The 24,449-nt window shown below is 35.1% G+C and overlaps 1 long non-coding RNA gene across 1 annotated transcript in view; it reads left to right on the top strand.

Annotated features, from left to right (window-relative positions):
* LOC109677691 (uncharacterized) overlaps positions 1-24,210 on the top strand; it is a 60,915-nt gene extending 36,705 nt beyond the window's left edge. Inside the window, exons 4-5 of the long non-coding RNA XR_012445203.1 lie at positions 21,868-21,929; positions 24,052-24,210. This is a non-coding gene — a long non-coding RNA (uncharacterized lncRNA). The remainder of the gene's footprint in view (positions 1-21,867; positions 21,930-24,051) is intronic.
* The last annotated feature ends 239 nt before the right edge of the window (positions 24,211-24,449 follow it).

Raw genomic sequence — 24,449 nt, 5'->3', positions numbered from 1 at the left:
GCCATAATTTTTCTTCATAATCTTTGTTTTCATGGTGGGTCAGAACTTATGCCATTATAACTATACTTTGAGCAGTGATTTTGAGGAATTCCTGATAGGTGTGTACAAAAACTCATATGTCACGTTTCTGTCCACTGTGTATCTAACCAAACTCCACTTTTATCTCTACATAGCTGCCTTTTTCCTACCTCAAAAGAATTAGGGTATTTCCCAGGTGTGAGTATTGAATATGTACTTTTAAGATTAAAAACATATTTTTGTCAAAACTTTTTGTTTTAAAGCAAAATATCATGATGAGATCAATACAAATCTTAGTTGCTTCCAAAGTCCAGCTCCATTTCCTTCTCTTCCATAGTTGCCTTTTTAAAACTTTTTCCTTTTAATTCCTTCAGCCCATTTAAAAGCACAGTGTGAAAGAGTAGCACTCCATGAAGCATTAGAGCTTATACTGTTTAAGTGTTAATAAATCTTCATTTTTAAAAAACTTCTATAGCACTTAGGATTTTCACTTTATGAATTAGCTTTAATTATTGTATTTTTCAGGATACTTAATTATAGCTATGTTTAAAAGTAGGCAATATATCTCAGGCCTTCATACAATAAAATTATCTTTTTCACTCATATCACAGTTTAATGCAAATCTAGATCTTTCTTTCAAAATGATGCATGTGTTCTTCTCAGAGAACTCGTATCCAGTCATAATATGCAAAAAAAAACTATTATATTTTTCAAAGTGATCCTATTTCCATATTTAAAAAATGGTAGCATATAGTATATATTAAATGGATAATATTGCATATATCTTACTTATCTGTTCCTTTCTTGCATTTTTTTCTCCTCACAGTTCTTCAGGCTGTCATTTTTCCGTTAAATTGTATTTACTTTCCATAAGTTTTTATTTTTTCATAATGAAGTTTTCTATGATCAATTATTTTTAAAGACCTCTTACTTAGCAGTACAGATAACTGTAAACAAAATACATTTATTTAAACAACAGACAGGAGATAATTAGCTAATGTGTACAGGTGGTAATGACAGACTTTTAGAAGAATCTAGCAAATAGCAGGTTGTGGAAATTAGTTTTCTTTCTGCTAGGATGATTTGACAATCTTTGCCAGAACATGCAAAATTTTTATTATGAAGAGCTAAGCAAAATACTAGCCAACTCTTGTGTATTTGCATATCTGACAGCTCCTATTTTCAGATTTTATTGACTAAACTAAATACACTAAATAATATAGTACTTTGGGAGCTCTCTGCTAATTTTTCTTTGATTTTGTTCTCTTACATTACCAGCCAAGAGAAAGAAGGCATTGGTAATTCTGAGATAGTATGAATGGAGGGTTCAACCAGGGTAGTGTTTTGTTGTTATTTACCACGTAAGTCCACCTGTCTCTAAAAGGCTGAGAAATGTGGAAGATTCTGAGTCATTTAGTAAAATGGTCCCGTGGTACTTTTCTTTGGTCAGTCTGTCCTGGGTGCTTTTATTATCAGGCTGAATTTCTGGTACGTCCCCACACACTACATACATATTGGTGTCCTGGTATAGTTACCCCCAATATTACAAAAGTTATAGAATTACTTTCAAGCCAGGTGCAATGGCTCACACCTGCAATCCCATCCACGTGGTAGGTGGAGACAGAGAACTGCAGGTCAAGACCAGCAGGGCAAAAAGTTAGTGAGACCTTTATCTCTAGGAACAAGCTGGAACTGGGGGTGCGGTGAGTGCTTGCCTTGAAAGTGTAAGGCCCAAGTTCAATCCCCAGTACTTCCAAAAAATAGATAAAATAGTATTAAAAGAAAAAGCTGGGTGTGGTGGTGCACATCTGTGATTCCAACTGTATACAAGGACTAAATATGAAGATGACTGCCTGAGGCTAGCCCCAGGCAAAAAACACAAGACACTGAAACATAACTGAAGCAAAAAGAATTGGGGCATGGCTCAAGTGCCAGAGCAAGTGAGACTAGTAGTTCAAAATCCCAGTACCACCACCAAAAAAAAAAAAAAAAAATTAGTTTGAAGTTGTCATACGTGAATCCTGCCAATCTATGCTCCATTAATTGTGTTACTTCCTTTGGTTAACTGTACTTTTAAAAGAAAATGTCAGCTTCAGATTTTGTTGAAGGAATGCAATCTGTCAAAAATACTGTTTGTATTATATTCACAGCCAACAGCATGATCTCAAAGGAAGGCATAAGGAAAAACTGGGGCAGTCATAATGACCTCATGCTATTCTTTCTCAACTTAATAAAAACTTTATGGATTAATAAATATTTATAGCTTTCATTTTTTTCATTATACAGAAAAGGAAACTGAGATTTGTAAACACTAAGTATGTCGTACAAGGTTGCTCAAATATTAAACTATAGAACATAAGTCTTTGGCTTCTATCTCAATATTTATTCTGTATGGTACGTTAAACAGTAGTTTGAATAAATAGACAGAGGATAAGAGGAAGGGACAAAGCAATGAAAGGAAGAGATAAAAGGTAAAAGGAAAATATGCAGTCAATTTCCACTTTGTAGACATTAATTGCTTAGTACCTACTAAGCACTAGACTATTCTATTTCACTCATCATATCATTTTAGCCTCAGAACAAATCTAGAATTGAATCACTTATATAAGAACAACCAGAGGTTTAGAAAGGTAAAATGACTAATGATTATATAGCTAGCAACTGGCAAAACTGAACTAAAGCTCAAGTCTTTTGATTAAATCTACCACTTTTACTTGCTGTCTTGTTAGAACACAGATAATTATGTATGTGTGTGTATATGTATATAGACACTCTAGTACGGTTTCAATGTGGCTTGGATGTCACTCAAAGGCCATGTGGTTAGAGACTTGGTCCCCAGGGTGATGTTATTGGGAAGTAATGTGGAGCCTGTAAGAGGTAAGACCTAGTGGAGGTCCTTCGTGCATTGCAGGCATAGTGTCCAAAGGCAGTTCTGAGTTAGGTTTTTGAGTTTCTCGTGAGAGAGTTTTTACAAGGGAGCAAGCCTGGGACCAGTCAATGCTCTCTGTTCTATAGCCTTTAAATAACAAAAATACGATACTAAAAGTGGACATTGATTATTTTAAGCAGATCATTTAATATTTTGATTAACATGTAATTGGAATGTTACGCATTTGTTTTTTCTCCACTCATTTAATTCAAACAAGTATTTTTTTCTATAGCCACCAGGTACAAGTCTGTAAAAAATAGATCATTACAGATTTTTTCCATAAACTTATGGTCTAATACAGAAAAAGAATGTCTATAACAATTAATATAAATATAGTCCACTTGTGGTCATAAGAGAGGTAAAAAGTTCTATGCATTAGAAGAATGGAGAAGAGTGTTATTGGGAATTTAGTTAAATTGTTAGGTAATTAGTAAAATGTAGGAGTACCCCCTTATCTGTGAGGGATACATTCCAGAGCCCCCAAAGGATATCTAAAATGATGGATATCAGTGAGTCTTATATATACTATGGGTTTTTCTATACATGCATACATGCTGATGATAACATTTAATCCATAAATTAGACACAGTAGGAAATTAGCCACAATAATAATAAAATACTGTAATAAGAGTTATATGAATGTGTCACTCTCTAAGTATCTAGTTGTACTTTCACCATTTCATTTAAAGCAAATCCTTTTTGGCTTCTCCTTGGCACCATTATTTTTGCTTTTTGGTGCCATTACTAAATTTAAAAAAAGGGTTACTTGATCACAAACACTATGATAAACCACAGACTATCTGATATTCAAGATAACTACTAAGTGACTAGTGTGAGAGTAGCATATATAGTATGAACACTCTGGACAAAAGAAAAAGGCATGATTTATATCCTAGGTGGAATAAAGTACAATAGCAAGAGATTTCAACACCCTACTCAGAATGGCATATAATTTAAATCTCGTCAATAGTTTATTTCTGGAAATTTCCATTTAATATTTTCAGACTGCTGACCATGAGTAACTGAAACCATGGGAAGTGAAATCATGAATAAGGGATGACTAACATATGTGATGTTAAAGCCACTCAAGAGGTACTGATGGCATGTTCTGTAAGCTGGATAATAAGAATGGAGAAAGGGGTTTGAATATGGGACATTGTTGAGGTGGAATGTAGGAAGTTCACATATGAATGACAAAGAGGGGGGACTAATTTGAGATGGCAGTAATATTCTAAATACTAGTGGTCAGGAGAATGAAGAGAAGGATAAAGGAAACATGGATCTATTTGAAAGAGTTGGAGGTTAGTTTTGAGACATTTTGTGTATTTATTTTATGAACTAATTGGAAAACTAGATGTCATTGACATCGATGAGCATTTATATATTTTTTAATATTATTTGCTATAAAAACAGTTTTCCTGATCTCCCATCAAAGGCCTGATTCAAGATGACATCACTGTCATCTGTGAGTATTCCTTCTTCCTTGTCACCTTTCTATGGCTCTTGAGTCCTTTCAATTTCACCTTGACAATACCTCATATCTGTTCCTATCTGTCCTTTCTGAATACAGATTTTTGGAGATTGTGAATAGTATGATATCTGGATATACATGTGAATATGAACTTGTTCTCTCTCAAAATATCTTATTGTACTTTTGCATTTTTATTTAAAGAAAGCATATATGGCTTTTCTTTGGCATATTTGAATTGTCAGCATCACTATTTTTGCACTCTAGGGTCAGAATAAAGTACAATAAGGGTTACTTGAACACAAGCACTGTGATAAGCCACAGACTATCTGATAATCAAGATAGCTACTAAGAGACTAAAGAGTGGGTAGTGTATACAGTGTAGACACTTTGGCGATCAGAGTACTCAGTACTCAGGCTTTTACTATCTGGCCATTTCATGTACTTCATAGTGCAAGGACCCAACTCCATGTTACCATCATGATTTCCTCCCTTCTGTGATACCTTGTGTTCTAGCCTATGGAATCAACTTGCATTGATATTTCTTTAATTTGGTCATTGCTTCAGGCTGAGGCTATACTATTTCCCTGGGCTGCTATAATCACTAGGAATGTTATTCAAGGCTGAAATTCTAAATACTTATGCTTGGGTTACTACTTGAAGTAGTGCTGCTATGACCTGCTTGGGACTCCTTCTTCTTGTCCCTCTATCACTGAAGAGAGAATTGGCTCTACCTTGCTCACTAAGCTCTTTCAAAGGGTCTCCACTGCAGTGTAGCTTGGCTTCAAAGTGCTATTACTTTTGTTAAGGTTTACCTTACCTGATGTTACACACCACAGAGCCCATAATTGGTGTTTTGTTTTGAAACAGGGCCTCACTATATATCCTGTGCTGGCCTTGATCTCTCAGTTTCCTGAGTGCCACCACACTTGGATGATAATTTTGTTGTTTGTTTGGTTTTAAAGCTATTTGCATCCTACACCTCAGCCATCCTCAGTTCCTATTCAAGAATGTAACTCAGTATGCTAGACTCCCTTATCCGTCATGATGATCTCCCCCCAGGAGCCTCAATCCTTTTCCTTCACCTTCTGTTCTTGGCACTTGGCTTCTATTAGGTTCCTTCTAGGCAAATAAGTCTGAACCCCAATTATTGGTGTCATTGAAGTTTTTTTGTTTTTCTCTAAGGATGGTACTTAGCAGTCAAAAAAGATTTTCAGGGTGGTGGTGAGATTGGGCAGGAATTAGGTCGTGTCTGCTGACAAACATCCCATTTTCAATATTCTTAGGCTCAATGTGGATAACTTGTATAACAGATGAGCAAAATCTAGAAGAAAATTATCACTTAAAATGCTGTGGCCCAGAATTGACTTTCATTTATTCTCTGTTATATCTCAAGTTTTATATTTAGGAAAATGGAATTAGTTTGTCTGTTTTTCTAAATTTATTTCTATCTCTGTGTGTGTGTATATAAAATAGATGAAGACATGACCATGTGTCTCAGTTATCTCTACTGAAAGTCAAAAGGCCATCCCTGTTCTACTCTAATGAGGTCCCATTAAAAAGCTGGGAGTAGCTACCAGATGGAGGTATAAGTACCTGGGAAGAATGAAAAAGCTTTTCTTGAACTTATTCTAAAACATCGTTCTCCCTTCAGTGACTGGAATAATTACTCTTTCTGTGCTGCTCGCGGTGTCCCTAACTAGAAGGGATAAAGCAGAAGACTGTGTTAAAAGCACAAAGTGACACTGTATAAGTCTATAAGTTAGTTTAGTGTAAAAAATCATGTAAGTTTGTTTTTTGGAACATCAGTCATATTTATTTTGAAAAATTAAAGTAAAAATATTAAATAACATTCAAGTCCTACACTCATTCCCATCTCCAAATGAAACTTGTGACATAGGCAGTTTGGCCTATATTAAGACCAAAGCCTCACATATCACTTGGAGTTTGGGAAATCTAGTGTGAAAGTAATCTTAGAAAATCCATAGGAAGAGGTCCAGAGATGGAGTAATGTGGGGAGACTTTTCAATATTGTTACATTTATTTATTTCCCTAACTCCAGGTTTTCTTCCTTGTGTCTGACCCCCTTACTTGACTTTTTACTGCCTTTATTCCAATGGAGATATATTTTAGTCTCTTATTATGTTTCCTGTAATCCCATTTTCAAGTTTTGCTACTCCTTAGTTTTGAGTTTAGAATCTTCTCTGCTGCTATTCACAAAACCTATTCAGAGCCAAATTTGTTTTACTGGAACTCTGGTGATTTTTGTATCCTGAAATCAATATAAGGACATCATGGAAAGCCTAACGATTCTTAACCATGACTAATTGATAATGATAGTGAAAACGAGTTCTACCTGAGTATTAGAACTGAGAGGAGATAGTTTTAATCTGAGTCCTTTCCAACAAGTTCCTTTTGACATCATATCATTTGTCACATTTTCTGGAGTTGGAGACCTTTGCTTTCTGGACATTTTTCTAGTAAATATTTAGACATTCTAACTTTCACACTGGTGAATTGTCCTCATGGCTATACTAAAGAGAGACACCTAATTCAGCATTTAACCCATAAGGAAGCTTTGATGTAAGTTTCCTAGTACATTTTACCAGTAACAACCAGATTGAACAGAATCTGTCAATTGACAAGACCTAGCAGAAAGCCTGGCTGTGGAAGAGCAGCAAATTGATATCTAAAGAACATTGCTTAGCTCAGTGTGCAGTGTTTATAAAAATATTATCAGCAGAGCACATTTTTAATCTACTGAATATTTGGCAGCACCACTGAAATCCTTTCTAGCAGAGCATTCAAAATGACTTTAAATAAACAGAGCCAGCAGCCAGGAAATGCAAACTTCAGCAGATTTACAGCAGTAAGTGATAGCTACCAAAAGGCTCTTATCCTTGGTTAGAGTTAAATAATTTACTCTTCACTACCATGAAATGTTTTAAAATTATCTCAGTGCCTTTATGAGTGTGTGTGTTTATTCCAGTATAATTATTCCTTCTTGCCACTCTTACTGCTAAATCTTGAAAATGGATCATGGTTCTCCCTAGGTTTTTAGTATATAACTTGCCCTCCAGTTAATTGTCTATTCCAGAGTGTCTTTAACTAATTAGTAACGAGATACCACTAAATATAAAGGTTAGACAGAGCCTTCAATTTGAAGGCTTCTACAAGCTTATGTAAAGATTTGCTTTATTTTCTAGGTCAAATTTAACAGCACATTCTAACAGCACGGGCTATTCCTTGTGTTTATCAGTAGCCTATTTTTCTATTTTCCATATACTTGTGTTCTTAATTCATTTTATAAAGAAAATTAGAAATGTTACATATCATTTTAGGTTTATTCTACCTATATGGAAATTTTATTCTTTTTCTTCCATTTCCTTTCCTATAAATCAAGAGAATGTAGATATTTTTCTCTTACGCAGAAGTAATATCAAAAATCTAACATTTCAAATTATTTTTTCCCATCTCACTTATTCAATTTTTATTCAATCAACTACTTACTATGTACCTGGGAAACTACTAGGCAGTGGAGATACACCTTTGACATGCATTTTAAAGATTTAATGGGTTACTTTATTTGGAACATATGCAACATTGCCTGGCATGTCATTTGTTCCTTACACATGTACAATGTTGTTATTATTGTTGTTGTTTCTTAGTTAAAGCCAAAAGAGATTGATTGATTAGCCAATACCACATTGATCTAATGTGACACATTGATAGAACATCTGGTTAGTATTTGAGACAGAATTTTTTTACATAATACTTAATATTGTATGATGCATCTCCTCCTTACTATGAGATGAGCAGAATAAGAGCAATTATACTCATCTTATAGATGAAAACTTGTTGGCTTTAAACTGGGGCTGTGACTCAAGTGGTAGAATAGTTGCCTAGAAAGCACAAGACACTCAGTTTAAACCCTAGTACTGGAAAAAAAAAAAAAGAAAGAAACCTTGATTTAAAGAGTTAAGTGAATGGCTAGAGTTCCAGAGCTTCTAAATCAGCAAGTTAGACTTCAACATTGTAGTCCAATCCAGTATGCTCCCTATGATGCTAGAAATAGAAAAATAAAATACGAACTTTAGCCTGTACGATTACTGAAATAAGGCTGAATTTAAGATTTGATGTGTGGGGAGGGGGAGGATATAAGGAAAGGGTGTTGGAGGGTGAATATGATGGAAATATTTTGTACTCATGTATGAAAATGGAAAAATGAGACCTGTTGAAACTATTCTAAGAATGGCAGAGGGGGATAAAGGAGAATGATGGAGGGGGAGTAATTTAACTAAGATATATCGTAAGCATTTTGTAAATGTCACGATGTACTCCCAGTACAAAATAATATGACAATAAAAAAAAAAGAATTGACATGTGTATATTGGTTAAATGTATTTTTTTATTCATTGTATAAAACACAAAGCCAAAAATATGATTATGTATAGCTTAGCATATACAAGACCCTGGATTCATACCCCAGCACCCCCACCTCCATCATAAAAATGAAGTATGGTGAGCCATTGTCATCCCTTATCAGTGTTGCCCACATGAATAGAGAAGGTTCATTTCCCATATTCCTTCATCCTAGAAGTGCTGATCTGTGAATCAGAACATTGTGGCTAATAGCTTCTATATTGATGGAAGGTAATGATAGTTTCATTTAAAATGTATCAACTCAACGCGTAGAAATTAGATGAGTGCCAAATGATAGTTTCAGTTTCAAGAAGGGGGATGAGTTACTTATTTAATAGTTAACTAATTTCAAAACTTGTAAGCTGTACATATTGTGTGGAACACTTAGGACACTAGATTTACTTACTTTCACTGCATAGAAAATATATCTAAATACATATTATGAGATGTATACTGCTAGGCATTAGAGTCTTTAATGATGGAAATTTAAAATATGGTTTTAACTTTCATGGTTTAAACAATCAATTTCCCTCTTCTTTATATATCCTAGTCATATTTATTTTCAAATTTCACATGCTGGCAGAAAGTACTAAAAATTTAATACGACCTATCAATATGATAAACATCCTGATTTTTATTATTGGTTATGTCCTCTCTAAAATTCCCATAGTATTCCATTAAAAATAAAGTTCTTACTTTGGCATTAAATTAAGTTGTCATAATTCTTCTTTCAAGTGTGAAATCACACTGGGTTGCTTTATCTTTTTAATTAAGTGTTAATCAATAGACTTTTATTCTATTTGAAGTGTTAGAGAAGTTTCTCTGAAGATATCAACATGACTGCTTATTTGCATTCCCCTGAAACACTATTTTTTAATGGTCAAGTGTGGCCATGTTTTATTGAGCAAGGCATTCATGTTGATGTGAGCAGCTCCATGTTTTATTAGGTCATTTCTAAAGGAAAAGATGATTCAATCTCTTGAAAAAGTAAATAAATTTTCCCTTCCTAATGCTGAGAAACCATTGAAGGATTTTATTTTCCTCTGAGAGCAGATTTCTTTCAGTAAGTGTGTTAAATTAATTTTTATCTACCAGGATTTAACGCAACCTTGTACTTAAAAAACAGATTGTCAATACAAAAATATGCTTTTTCCAAAATTATACTTTCATACAAAAATATGTTTTCAGCACTGATTATTACCCCTTCTCCCAACGTTTTCTTCTAGGAACAACTTCCTTAGTGATACCCATAGAAATTGCTAGAAAATTCAAGATTCAGCAAGTCAGATAAAACTATCCTATCTCTCCCATTACCTCCTCCTATGTTGTTTTGTCACCTTCTCTTGGAGCAATTTTAAGACCTTTGAATATCTTGACTCTGTTCTTCTAGAGGCATCACATGTATCATATCAAACAGGCTAAAATTGTTTTTTCCCAAAAAAATAAAATTGATACATAACGGCTGTGTATGCAGAAGGTACTCTTGGCTAGAGTGTATTATATTACAATTTGTAAACCCTTACGTATTCTAAAATTTGACTTTTCAGTTTTCTTTTTATGTTTGAGGCCAATGCATTTTATGTTAAAACTTCAGTGACTACTGTGGACCTTTGAAAAGTTATAAGGCCCTTGCCTTGGGTCGATGATGGAAATAACTTGTTTTCTCCGTTCTTCCACCTCCACTTTATATTTTAGACTCATTTTCTATAGCTTCTATGGATTATTTTTAAAATTGTCATTTTTATGATCTATGGCTCCATGCCAACTTTATTTTTGGACACCACTGTCTACCTTCCCAAATATGTACTGCTTTTCATTTCTTTGGGGACAGTTTGTTTTTTTGCTAAATGATCACTTGTATCTTCTCTTTTATCACCATCTATAAATGGTATGCTTGGAAGCGTCAGTTTATGTGAGGTAAAAAATTCATTGTCCTGATTGTAGAGTTCTTATATTTTGTCCATTTTGCTTCAACAATTAAGTGTTTAGGTTACTTACTTCATAAGTTTAAATTAAAACATTTAAAATTGAGAGTATATTTGTTTGCTAGGGTTGCCATAACAAAATATTACAAACTGGTTTTATTTTTCTCAAAGTTCTAGAGGCTGTAGGTCTGAGATGAAGATGTTTGCACGGTCTCTGTTTTTGATTTGTAGATGGTTATCTTCTGTGTGTGTCTGTGACCTAATCTCTTATGAGACCAGTTAGATTGGATTAGAGCCCACCCCAATGACAATGATTCTACCCAATCTTAAACACTTACTTAAATATTCTTTCACATAATACAGTTGTCTTCTGAGGTAATGAGAGTTTCAATGTGGATTTTCATGGGTGGGGATACAGTTCCACTCATAATGGAAGGCAATAGTAAAATAAACACAATATGTACAACATTCATAAACTGACAATTATCACAAAGAGGTGAGAGAATAACTCTTACAATGATCCCATTTTGGTAAGGAGATTATCTGAATTTACTTGCAATGAGGAACCAGGCACTGTTTCTTTTTTCCACTATAACCTATATCTCATAAGGGCTATTGTGCCAGAGCTCTGTTTATATACTTAATAGAAAATAATACATATTAACATTGCTATTACCTCATGTTTGAAAAGTCTCTGCTGCTCTTGCCACTCAAGCTATTCAGTTCCCCAAATTTTGGGATGTCATCTACTTTGGATATGAAGGCTAATGTTGTGAGACACTCTCATGTTTGTATATAGTATCACTTCCTTGGTTTCTTTCCTGCTACTTCCTTTGTTGTACCAACTCCAAATGACCTAAAATGGATAGGACACTTACATTTGCTTACCTACCATCAGTTTGGTAGACTTTGGTGTGCCTTGGCTCTTTTTATTTATTTATTTTTATTGTTTTACTGGGCGGGGATACATTGTGGCATTTACAAAAGTTCTTACAATATATCAAATATATTGTACTTAAATTCACCCCCTCCACCATTCTCCTTCATCCCACCCTTCCCCCAAAATCACAACATCTATAAGCATGACAGATTTACTTCTTCCATTCCAATCTTTCTTTAGTCTTTTTGTTGTTGTTGTTGTTGGTACTGGTGTTTGGATTCAGGGCCTCATGCTTGCCCAGGCAGATGCTCTAGCACTTGAGCCATTCTACCAGCCCTTGGTGTGCCTCAGCTCTGTGAGGTATCCCTCAGTTGTTCTGACATAACAGAGGAGAACATCTTTATTTTTTACTCATTCAAACACCTTGGAGCTGGCACCACAATAATGAACCAAATAGATTTTGTTTTCATAGAGGTTTATTCTACTGGGGGAAAAACAAGTACAGTAAACAAATACATATGAGAGCTATGGGCAGGATCAGAAGACTGCCTTTTGTATTAAAATATTAAGATGAAAGACCCCAGTTGATGATTTGGTAAATGCTGCTGAAGGAATTGTGGACACAAGACATGGATTTCAGGAGAAGAAAACTCTAGACAGAGAAGACAATACATAAAAAGACCTTCAAGGCCAGAGGTGGGAGATTATGCTATTTATTCGAGGAAGTGAACAGTCAGATATTCATTAATTATTTTATAAGCACCTACTTATATACTAGACAGTGTCCTAGGTCCTGATGACTCAAAAGTGAGCAAAAGTAGACATGGAAAGGAGATTCAAGTGGAGTAAATTGACTTTAATATCATTAACATTGTTAACTTCATGGCTGTGGTAAGTGTGTGAAGAAGGGGAGCAATGAGAACCTTTCACAGAATTTAAACTGTCCCAGCAAATTGCATGCAGCTTTGTGGCAGGAATGACATGTGACTTTCTATCTGAAGGGTGAGTAGGGGTTGTGTGGGTGAGAAGGGGAAAGAAGGTTGGCTGATAGGAGAATGTGATCAGATTTGGTTTGTGAAGAACTTTGTCTCTCGAAAGTCGAAAATAATTGGTGAAACTCTCATCCGCTTCCTGTGTCAATCATTCTGCAGTCCACCTACTCTTTGGGGTAAACTGAGTGGATTTAATTCTCTATACCATTCTTAAGTCTGTAGTGGGCCATTAAAGCAGCTCTGGTTCCGGCAAGTATTTTAAGGGTTGTTTGAGTGAGAGACCTGGAGAAGCACTGTCAGGGCAGGGGTTGTCAGGGAAAGTGCATTGTCTTTGAGCAAAGCCTGAAGAGAAATGGAGATTCCCTCTTACGAAATGATCCCCAGACTCAGAGGAGAATGACTAACAGTCAACATACTACAAACTGAACTTATCAGTTAGTTTGCTTTGTCCTGTCTGATTTTTAAAATTCTGGCTGTCTTCTTTTCTTTTGAGTTTCAAAATACACATCATCCTGAAACTGGAGTATAAGACCTAAGGGTCAAACTTTTGGGATTCCACATATCAGATCTAGCCACTAGCCTCTATATGGCAAATAGTGATAGAGTGAAGAACAAAGAAAGAAGATTTATTACAAGGCCTGGGACACACTGTGGGAAGAGGCACAGTAAGCACTTCAGCCCATCTTCAGCCATCTTCAGAATATAGACAGGAGATTTAACTTTAAGTAGACAAAGATTTAGGCAGGGGGCAAAAGACATGCAGAGCTAAACAGACTCAGTGAAAGGTGTGTTCCAATGGATCATTATCTCAGTCCTTATTTAGAGAGGGATTTGGGAGAAGTTGTTGTTGCTGTCATTACTGGTCAGGATAAACAAATCATTGTTGTCTGGTGGGTGGTCTGTCTTATAGGTCTCTGTTGTTTCTTGGGGGTAGTTTCTGTCCCTCGTCATAAAGATTTTCTGTCCTTCCTGAGAACCGAGGTGATCACAAAGTGACTGCAGAGAGAATGGCTTAGAGCAAAGGACAACAGGTACAAAATGGAGACAGGGATGCCAAGTTTCTCTCCTGTTTTAAGTTAATTCTTGGGTCTGAGTAAGGAGTCTGTGCTTTTATGCAAAAACAGTTAAGCACCTTTTACAATCCTGCTTCCAATACTTACATCCACCCTCCAAATCTCCTGAACTGTGGCTGCTTGTCAATCTCCTCCATCTCACCTGGCCCTTCTCACTTTCCAGAGATGAAGCCTCCAATTATGCTTAGTTATCCTTCCTTGTAATTACAATCCTTTAAAACCAACTTGTTGGGCTCTTATCTTTCAGTGATCTCTTTCCAACAGCCACTGCTTCACTTGGGCTTCTTCCTGATTGTGTTAGTGCAACTCCACGTCTGACTCCCTCTTCCAATTCAATTAAAAAATACTTTCCAATGTTATCTTTGCAAGATATCCTTCATTTTATTACAGAAGTGTTTTATCAACCAAAAAGCTTATATTTTCAGAAGCAGAATACTTGACATTTATTAGTAGTCATGTAGGTAGAAAAAACTTGGCAAATAAAACTATAGTCTTGTTTTTTTTCTTTTTCTTTTTTTTTTCCTGTTACAGGTGTCTGGGTTATAACAACAACCGAAAAAAAAAAAAAAGAAAAAAACCCCCAATATATGCATATGTGTGTACATGAACCATGTCACAGAAACATGATATTTTATTAGGTTCTACTCAGATATTTTCCCACAAAATTCTTTTAAGCCAGTTGTTGTGTGCATGTGTGTGCATCAGTATCACCTGGCATGGGGGCTGGAGGATTGTAAAATATAGGTTGCTGGACCCACACCCACAATTTTTCAATGGAACATTTTACTTCTAATGAGTTCCCAGGGGATGCTGTTGGTCTGGAGGTGTCTTTTTGAGAATTGTTCTTTTAAATGAAATGTAGCAAGAGGGCAGGGAGAAAGGTCCTTTAGAGAAGAGAATATTTTTTTCTGCAGTTTGCCTTGCCACTTTGTGTGACTGCTGCCTAGTCTCTTCTTGCTTTGATTTACTGATTTCTATATCATTCATGGATTACAGTTTTGAGGGGAGATTAATATTAAACGTTTTTTAATCGAGAATATATAAACATAGAAGATGAAAAGCTGCTCTACTTTACTTCTTACACAGGTGAAATAATTGCTACTCCTGGGTCCTTTGCAGATATGCAAGAGTAGTTACAATAATTTTACAAATTTAATTAAATAAAAATAGTATGTATCTACTAATTTTATGAGGTAACACTTCAAATCTATGAAGGCATGATGGCTTTTTTAGTCTACTAGAAAACTAATGACAACTTTTCTATATTGTACTACATAGCAACATAAATTCAAACTGTAATAATGATGCAGGTGTGTTATTATTCTTACATTTTTGGGGGCAGAACTGGCGTTTAAACTTAGGTCTTCATGCTTGCTAGCTTAGTACTTTACCATTTGAGCTACACCCACAGCCTTAGATGTATGTTATTAAAAGACATGTGGTACCACCTGAAGAAATTAAATGTTCATTCTTTTAAAAAAAATATGAATTTAATTTATTTATTTATGTAATCTTGTATGGAAATGGCTTTGTTAACATGAGCCTATGGAAACATCCAAAAAGCAGAATTCATAGGTTCAAGTAAGCAAAAAATAACCAAATAAATAGTTACCCTAGGACCACAACAACCATATTTGCTGGTAGAAAGAAAAATGATTACAACCATTTTGAAGGATATTTTCACTATATCTACAAAGTCTGAGTTTTATTTATTTTTCAACACACTTGTAGTGCATTATTCTAGGAAAATACTTACCATATACATAATAGTACAAGGTAATAGTACACTTCAGAAAACAGACAGTAATAGCAAATATTTGATAATAATACTAGGGAACTGGAGAAATAAATGAAGGACAGTGAATAAAATAGAATATCAAATGGTGGATTAAAATTGTATTATAGGATAGTGATATTATGAACAATATTCATCACATACATTCACAAGATAGTGTGTATTAAAATTATTACACAAAATTTTCACAATTCTCTCTATATAGTGACTTTATTTTTGTTTTTAAGATGTCTTTTCAGAACGTATCAGATTGGAAAAAACCCTCTAACACTGTTTCTTTCTGTATTGTGGTATTCTATGTAATATTCTGTATTGTAGTATTATATGTGACTTATATTTTCCTTGTGACTTACCCATGTTTTGTGAACATTTTAAAACAAATGTGTTATTTCTGAAATTAAACTATGTGGAATACTTTGAATAATTATATTATTGTTGTCATAAGTAGTTACATAAAATCCCTGTTGGCCCCACCCTGGTCCTTAGCTTTGAATTGCTTCATTAGGTAGAGGGGAAAAGCTGAGAATTTATCTCTGGGGTCCTTAGGAATTTTCTCTATGCAATTCATGATTTGATTGGGCATTCAATGTGAACTTCACTCCCTAGCCCTCCTTCCTCCCTGTCCTAGTTCTTATATGAAGACATAAAAATGTGACATTTCATCAGATAGAAATGGTTTCAGTGGAGATATCTAAACAGTGCTCTTGTATCTGTCTTGCTTAATAACCCCCTTTCCCTTAATTGAAAATGGGAAAAAAAAGAATGGTGCTGGTTTGGAAAATACTTTTAGAGATCGCTGTCTCCAACTGTGCTTGCTCTCGCTGTCTGCTATGGTCCATTAGATAAACATGGCATTCAGCAGCCAGGCAGTTGTTGATGTACATGGCAACACTGATAATGTGAGCAGGAGGAAGTGGATGCTTCAGTCCACAGGGCATAGGTTTTTCTGAAAGTGATTGTTCTTTTCTTGAGAAAAAGTTAGGTCATTGAACACTCAGTTCTTCCTGAAAGTTTGAACGTTTTAAATTTGCCAGCTGAACACTTTTTGTCACTTTTATGGGAATTTTAGATAAATCATAGGTAACCAGTATTAATTGAAAAGAAATACTGATCTGCTTGCTTCTGATTTTTTAGGGTATAATTGATATAATAAGGAAAATGGAGAGGCTTGTTTTCTTAGCACATTTCTTTAATATTCATTAAACAGATTTTAGTGTTTTCATTGAGGAGCTGAAGCTTTAAAAACAAACATATACAAGATCCTTAAACTCAACATTCTCTATTTCTTTCTCTCTTCTTCCACCCCATCTATGTATCTTTGTATCTCAGTGTGTATGTATAATGCATATACCTATCTACCTACATCTATCTTTCTATCTACACAGGCACAGATATGAATTATTTTAAAGCAACTAATAATACATGTGTATATGCATGACTTTGTATATATGTATGTGAGTACATGCATACACACATATACTATAGTCTCTTTATATACATATTCCCTATAAAAAAGATTTGAATATTTTTTATCAAATAAAATCCAAAATGAAATATCACTTTGGACCTGAAAGATCATAACATCTTAGACAATGCAGTGTCTTATAGTGTCCAGATGAGTTCTAAATATTCTCAGTGATAGGATTTCCAGCATTTCTCTTGGGAGGTGATTCCATTATCTAATAGTTTTCATTGGGAGGAAGTATTTCCCGATAGGCTTAATGTTCCTCATCTCAACTGATTCCATTAGACCTAATTACTGCTCCCTCCTACCCTGCAGTGCTGAGCAAATCCTCTCCTAGTGCTGCCTACACTGTTTCAATAGCAGAAGGAAACAATAAGCTCCTCAGCTGTCACCAAGTTAGGGTATTTTATTTTTAACTCTCATGATCTTCCTTTTTAAATAGTGTATATGCATGTGTACATATACATATATCACACATATGCCTGATTATGATATTTGCTTTTATTAATATTTATATAACAACCAACTCACTTCACCATTTCACATATGTTATTATTTAAATTATGTAAGGCAATTTTCTTGCCTTTTCTCTGATAAATTCTTTAGGTTCTCAAGTAGCCACTAGCAATAAGCTAGCTTTCACCTTTATTTTATAAAATGAGTTATTAATGACAAGTCACAGTCTCTGTGAAAGGTTGTTTATAGCCATAGTTTGACATGGTAATGGTTCACAGAAGATAGAATCCACTATGAATCCACAGCTCTAACCCCATTCAGTTTTATCAAGTAATGGGAATTTTGTTCATGAGGAAGACAGGTAGTACCACTCACTCTCTCTCTTTTTTCTTTCTTTCTTTTTGGAAGTATTAGGTTTTGAACTCAGGGCCTCATGCTTGTGAGGCAGGCTCTTTACCACTTGTGCCACTCCACCAGCAATGTGTTACTCACTCTCTAGAGAAGGCATGGAAATCATTATGCAATTAGAAATCCAAAGCCTACACTGTTGTGGCAGGAAGCTCAGTTATATTGGAATTACTAACAAGGAAAATCTCCACCCCCATAGTTATTATTTTTAGAGTGTTTGGTTTGAGATTTTAAAGGGAACAAAGTAAAATTATGCTCTTTTTTATCATCTCTCTCTCTCTCTCCCTTTGGCCTATTCCATCTCTTTTCATTTCCTGCTGCCCTCTTAACTGCTCTGTACCCTCCTCAGTTTGCTTTGCTACCTCAGATCCCCTTTCTTCTTTACTCTCACCCTTCCTCTTTGGTTATATTGTCTCTCTGATTTTTTTTTTCCCTTCTCTCTTGATAAGGTCTATGTGTGACCTTCAAGTACCATATGTTACTGTTTAGTCCTAGGGTTCCCTCCGTAGTGAGGTCCTTTCTTGGGTCCTTTGGTAGTGGACTAAAGATTTGAAAGAAGAATCTCTTTTTTCTTCCCCTCAGGTAAGTTTATATCAGAGCGTAGTCTGAATAGTACAAGATAAATCTGAACTAAATGGAAAAGTTTTCATAGAAATGAGCTATGCACTGAGTGTGGTTCCTCCCAAACAAGTTCCTAATCTCCAACATGATAATACATGGTTTCTGGGTCTTTAGGAGGTAACTAAGCTTAGAGGAGGTTACGAGGCTGGGACCTCATGTGCAAGGGAAGAGACCCTAGATCTTTCTCTCTCTCTGTGCTGATGGAGCAAGAAAAGATACTGTATACAAGCCAGGAAGTGGGCCCTTACCAAGGGCCAAGTCTGTCAGCACCTTGCTTTCAGACTTCCCTACTTCCAGAACTGTGAGAAAACAAGTGTGTGTTGTTTAAGCCACCCAGTCTATGGTGTTTTGTTATAGTAGCCCCAATTAAAGACCAAGACAAAGAATCAAGTCAAATTAAAGTGTAATTGCAAATGGTTCAGCTACAAAGATGATGCATGATTTTTCTGTGATATTATGTGGCAATTTGTTCACAAACCAAACTAATACAAGATAAAAAAATAAGGCTTTATATGTTTTTGTTAGTATTTACTAGTCCTAATAATATTCTAGTACTTTTGGATGAAAAAAATTAGGATTCAATACAATGACCTTGAAAGTGTTTGATTTATGACAAATCTCTTTAAAATATATTTAGTACCTCTCTCTTTCTCTTTTCTTTTTTTTTTTTTTGATAGTGGGGTTTGAACTCAGGGCTTTGTGGTTACAAAGCACACACTCTGCCACTTGAACCACTCTTCCAGTCCATTTTGCTCTGGTTATTTTGGAGATGGGAGGGTCTCACAAACTGTCTGGGTTGGTCTTGAACCTTGATCCTCTCATCTCAGCCTCCCTCCCTGCTGGGATTACAGATGTGAACCACTGGTGGCCACTAATAGATGTCTTTAATTAGAAATTGTTTAAAATGTAAACTATGTCTTAGGTAAACTATGTATTTCTAGTCGAAATTAATTTCCTTTGCATTGTTGGCTTTAATCATGAAATATTTGGCCTCTGTCCATCGACTGTGAGCCACTGTAACAACTGAGCTAAGTTTATAACTTATTAGTTATGGATTTCTGGAATCTTCAACTAAAGCAGAAATGACTATCTCATTTTCCGTTAACTTTATTTTCCCATCTAGGTATTAATCATGTATTGTTATATTTAAGAGAAAAAGCTATTATTTATAACTATTAACTTCATCCAGAACTGCTTGATAACCATGTTGGTCACTAGTCATCACCAAATCAGCTAAGAAAAATTGGTTTTATTTCTACTTCATTGTTATTATCACCATTGTTGTTTGCATTTTTTGAGGCAGGGTCTCAGGATGTAACTAAGTAGCTGAGGCTGGCTTCAATGTTGCAATCCTCCTACCTTGGCCTCTCAAGGTGTGTGATTACAGACACAAGCCTCCACGCCCTGCTTTTTTCTACTTTTTTGATTCAACAAATAATTCTCATATTTGCAATTCATACTGAAGGCCAACATAGCACAAAGGTTGAGAGCAGGATCTTTGTCGTCAGACACCCAGACAGCCTGTTTGTGATTCTTTCTTACTGAAGGTCCTTGGGAAAGTCATTTAGTCTTTTTTTGTCTGTTTCTTTACCATGAGATGGGAAAACAAAAACAAAAACAAAAACAAAAACAAACCACAGTATCAAGTTCATGCTAATGTAAGTACTCGCTTTGGTGCTACTTGGCATATAGTCAATGCTCTGATGACAATGGTAGATGGAAGTTCAGATGCTGACTCTGTACAGAACTGTGCTTCACAAATCACTTCACAGAAGAAAGACTAAGCATCAAAGATTAAGATTTCTAGTTTAATGTTCAAGGAATCTCTTAGCAAGATAAGTAGGAAACAAAAGAAATCAAAACACAGTGAATAAAAGCTCCATTAAATCACAGTCCTATTTTGTCAGTTTTAAGCCCCACCCCTTTACATTTCCATGACACAAATGAGCTGACCTGCATGCAAGGTGATTCACCTTATTCTCATTAAATTAGATGCAATGCAAAAGAACACAATGCATCCACTGTGTGCATCCTGGGGCTGCCTCTGAACACATCATTTTTATATTTTCCTCTTCTGTAAACTTCAACATTGAACACCAACATTATTTTAAGTAAACATCCTGCTACATTCTTTTTGAGATGTACTATAGAGAAAGCAAGTTATTATTTCCTTATTCATATTTCAGGTTATAGAAAACATTTCTATTTTAATTCTCAATTGTATATCACATTGTGAAGTTACCATGAATTTCCTTTTTACATTTAAATGTTCTTTGTACTTAAAAAACAAAAAGGACTTAGAAAACATACAGAACAATGGCTCACCTCCCGAAATCTGATTAGAAGAGTAGTTTTTGTTCATTCCATACTGTTGACATTTCTCCATTTCAGTAGACTTTAATATTTTTAAAATCTGCCAGCAGACATTGACAATATTCCTTTTAGATACTATTCCCATCAAAGACAAATTTCAATTACCTCTTTCACTCTTACTGTCATTTCTCTATTGTTTTGAAAGTATTACTAATTCCTCCAAGTTCTTTTCTATTCTGTAAGATTCTTGTATCCAAGCAACTCTACATAAAATAAATTTTTTTTGGTGGGCAATATATTCAAAACATAAACCTATATATTGTTATAACTTTCTTTGGTAGTAGTTTTCATTAAACTAACTCCCCAGAAATGGATTTGAATTTTGGGAACAAACAGCCATGTCCTTTGAAGACTTCTCTGTTCTGTGTTTCTGTAGTGATCTAAACAATTTAGATGTCCTTTCCCTAACTAAACTTTAAAAAAAAATGTGATTCTTTTCTGTTTTTAGAAATAATATACATCATCAGATAATTTGTAAAACACAAAATATAAAAGAAGAAAATAAAATAATCTCTGAAGAACTATGGGGTAGCCAGGAAAATAAACTGTCAAATCACTGATATGAACTCATGGAATATTTCATAATAAGGCAGAAGAATGATGATCCTGATGCAAATGAAAGAGTCAAATGACTTCTTACTTCCTTTTTACTGAAAAAAATCACTAGAAAGGTGATTTTTCCTTATGAAGCAAATCATTTAAAAATACATATGTAGTATTTCATGTAGAGTATACAATGCTTCTATGAAAGCAACTATACTTGATAGTTTAAAGAACCATACTTATGGTGGAGGGGAGGAATGTGGGACCAGGGACATGATTTGGCAAGACTGAGAAGTAAGCAAGCCGAGTAGTGATATTGTGACATTCAGGGTTAGTCACTTCTCTGCTGACGTCTCCTTATCAGCAAAAAGGGGTTAGTAATAAGATGGTTCAATGGTAAAACATGGTTATACTTGTGATTTTTCAGCTTTATAATGTGAAAGCCATATACCTTCAATGGAAACCATATTTTGAATTCTGATATTTGTTCCTTTCCCAGGCTAAGGATATGCTGTCTGGCAAGAAGACCAAATCTTGGACTCCCAGTTTGTCACGTGATCAGTAAGAAAAACAACCTGTACTCCAGTGTGCTGTGTTGCTAAACTGTGATGTTCTGTAGGTTAGGTGTATTAAATGTAATTTTGACTTAATGTTATTTTCATCTTATTATGGACTTAGATACAACGTGGGTGTGACCACATTGTAAATTGAGAAACATCTATATTAATATCTCAATTTTGTTAGAAGGATTGCATATATTAATATTCATAAAATTCTTTGAACAGGGCGATATATTTATGATTTATGCAAATATTTGTTTAGTTGTCAGGTCTTTTAGAGCAGTGCCAGGCCCACAGAAAAATCAAACATAGAGTTCCCATAAATTCCTGTTGTCTTATCACTTATCAAGCCCCCCAATAGAAGGTGCATTTGTTACAATCCATGAGCCTACACTGACACATCATTATTGCCCAGACTCCATCACTTACATTAGGGTTCACTCATGGTGTTGCATATAATACAGATTTGAACAGAAGCCTGACAGCACGTGTTTTAATAGTAAAAGTGATCTGGGTGTTAAGGACTGCATTCTGACAGTTTTGTTACAAATAAAAGGAAAGTTGGGAGATTGTTAACGAAATTTCTTTCTATGTCAAAACTATAGTGTGCAGTGACTTGAAACTGTAGGGTCATCCTGTAGCCTCTACATTGCCCAATGAAAGTTAGGATGAAGAGAGTCACCCAGGCCTTTATGTGCATGACCTAATAGGGGAAGAAAATGTGGTTTCTGTAAAGGAAATCATTTGGTCAGACCATCATGGTTTCTTGTTAAGGTCATGACTGTGGGGAAAGAATCAGAGAAAATATTTAAACTTTTTTTGAAAAGTAAGAAAAAGACTTTATGATAATGAAGGTAAAATTTGGGTGTTATATTATTTTGTAGGAAGCAGATAATATCACTTTGCTTAATTGCTTGCAATCAATTATAAGAAAAGTAAAAGTTGCTATTTTGAAGACAAAGGGAATGATGGGCATGAACTCATTACCCAGAAGGAGAATGGACTAAAACCACAATCTAGTGTAAGATTAATTTATGTGAAATTGTAAGTCTTTGATCTACTTTAATGTTTAGAAGGTAGGGATGCCATAGTGCGGATAGTTACTAGTATAAATATAGCCTACATTTTTATCTTTCATGTAGATACCTCTCAACAGGCTGCCATATTAATATGCTTTGACTCATGTAGCTAAAACAAGCCATATAAAAATAGGCTGACTGAGATAGACAGTAATCAAAAAGAAAACCACTAACCAAAGGTATTGGATTCCACTGCATATTAAATCTTGATGGATGGAGAAAAGAAACTTTTGTTATTCATATAAGCAAAAGTCTTTAAATAGTAACTACAAAATATCAAAAAAAGTGAATCTACAATGTGAAATAATTCTACCCACTCATTAAGCTGCCCTATTTTCTTTGAGTCCATTCTCAGATCAATTAACATACTTTATTGTATATGTATGTTTAATGGTAAGTCCCCTTTAGATCAGACAAAGTTCATTTGCTCAGTCAACAATTATTGAGTATATATACTACATGCCAGGTGGTCACAAGTCTAAAAGTGAGCAATTCAGATATGCCCATGCCCTCTTCTAGTTAAGAGAAAATAAATACTGGTTGAAATTATGTGCATATTACAAACTTGACAAAAGTAAATGGATGTGACTGATTTGGAAGGCTCTGTAAAGACATTCTGATGCAACTTATCTGTCTTTCTCCATTAAACATGTGGTGACAACACAGCCTGATTCAGGTATATTTGTGTTCTGGTGGAGCCTAAGTTTCTTCTTTTAAGTTGTGCAACAGGTGTGAACAGTGGTGCACAGGCTATGTGTGTGTGTGCACAGGAGAGTGGGGGTCAGGGAGAGAGATGGAGAGAGGATACACTCTTGTATGATGTATAATTCTTCTCAAAATATTTTATAGGAGGTGAACTAGAATCAACCAGGAATCAGAGTTTTTTTTCTTTATTTCATTTGCCTCACTTTCTTGGTCGTCACATATGAAAGTGCTCAAGGCTGAATATAAGTTTACTCTTTTTAATGCAACATTGTTGAGGAGACTTGCTTCTGTATAACATGGTATATGACATGAAGCTCATTTGCTTTCATATGATTCCAGGAAATGCTGGCATCTTTCTTGTGAGCAGTCAGTGTCCTGGATTTCCTACTGTGGCACAGTGTAAGGAGAGCAGGGCAATGTAAACTTCTTTGAGAATCACTTCCTGACTGGAGTCTGAGAAGAAATGCCTTTGAGCTCCTCACATCACCAGGACTCTGCCTGTGTGAGTCTAGTAAATCTTCTCTTTCCCTCCTCCCTATCCCATCCCCTGAGATTCCAAAGTGGTGCCCGTGTTCCCACTTAACTCTTTCATGCCCAGTAGTGTGGAGAGTCCACTCCCAATACTGCCGCAAAATGATGCTCTCTGGATAATTATTTTCATCAATTATATTCCTTTTTTATTAAAATGTATACACAGCTCTTGAAGAAAGAGGAGGGAAGAAGAAAGCTACATTTTG

This window comes from Castor canadensis, chromosome 1 (assembly GCF_047511655.1).
Source record: "Castor canadensis chromosome 1, mCasCan1.hap1v2, whole genome shotgun sequence".
Lineage (NCBI taxonomy): Eukaryota > Metazoa > Chordata > Mammalia > Rodentia > Castoridae > Castor > Castor canadensis.
This window is presented reverse-complemented; position numbering and strand designations above follow the sequence as displayed.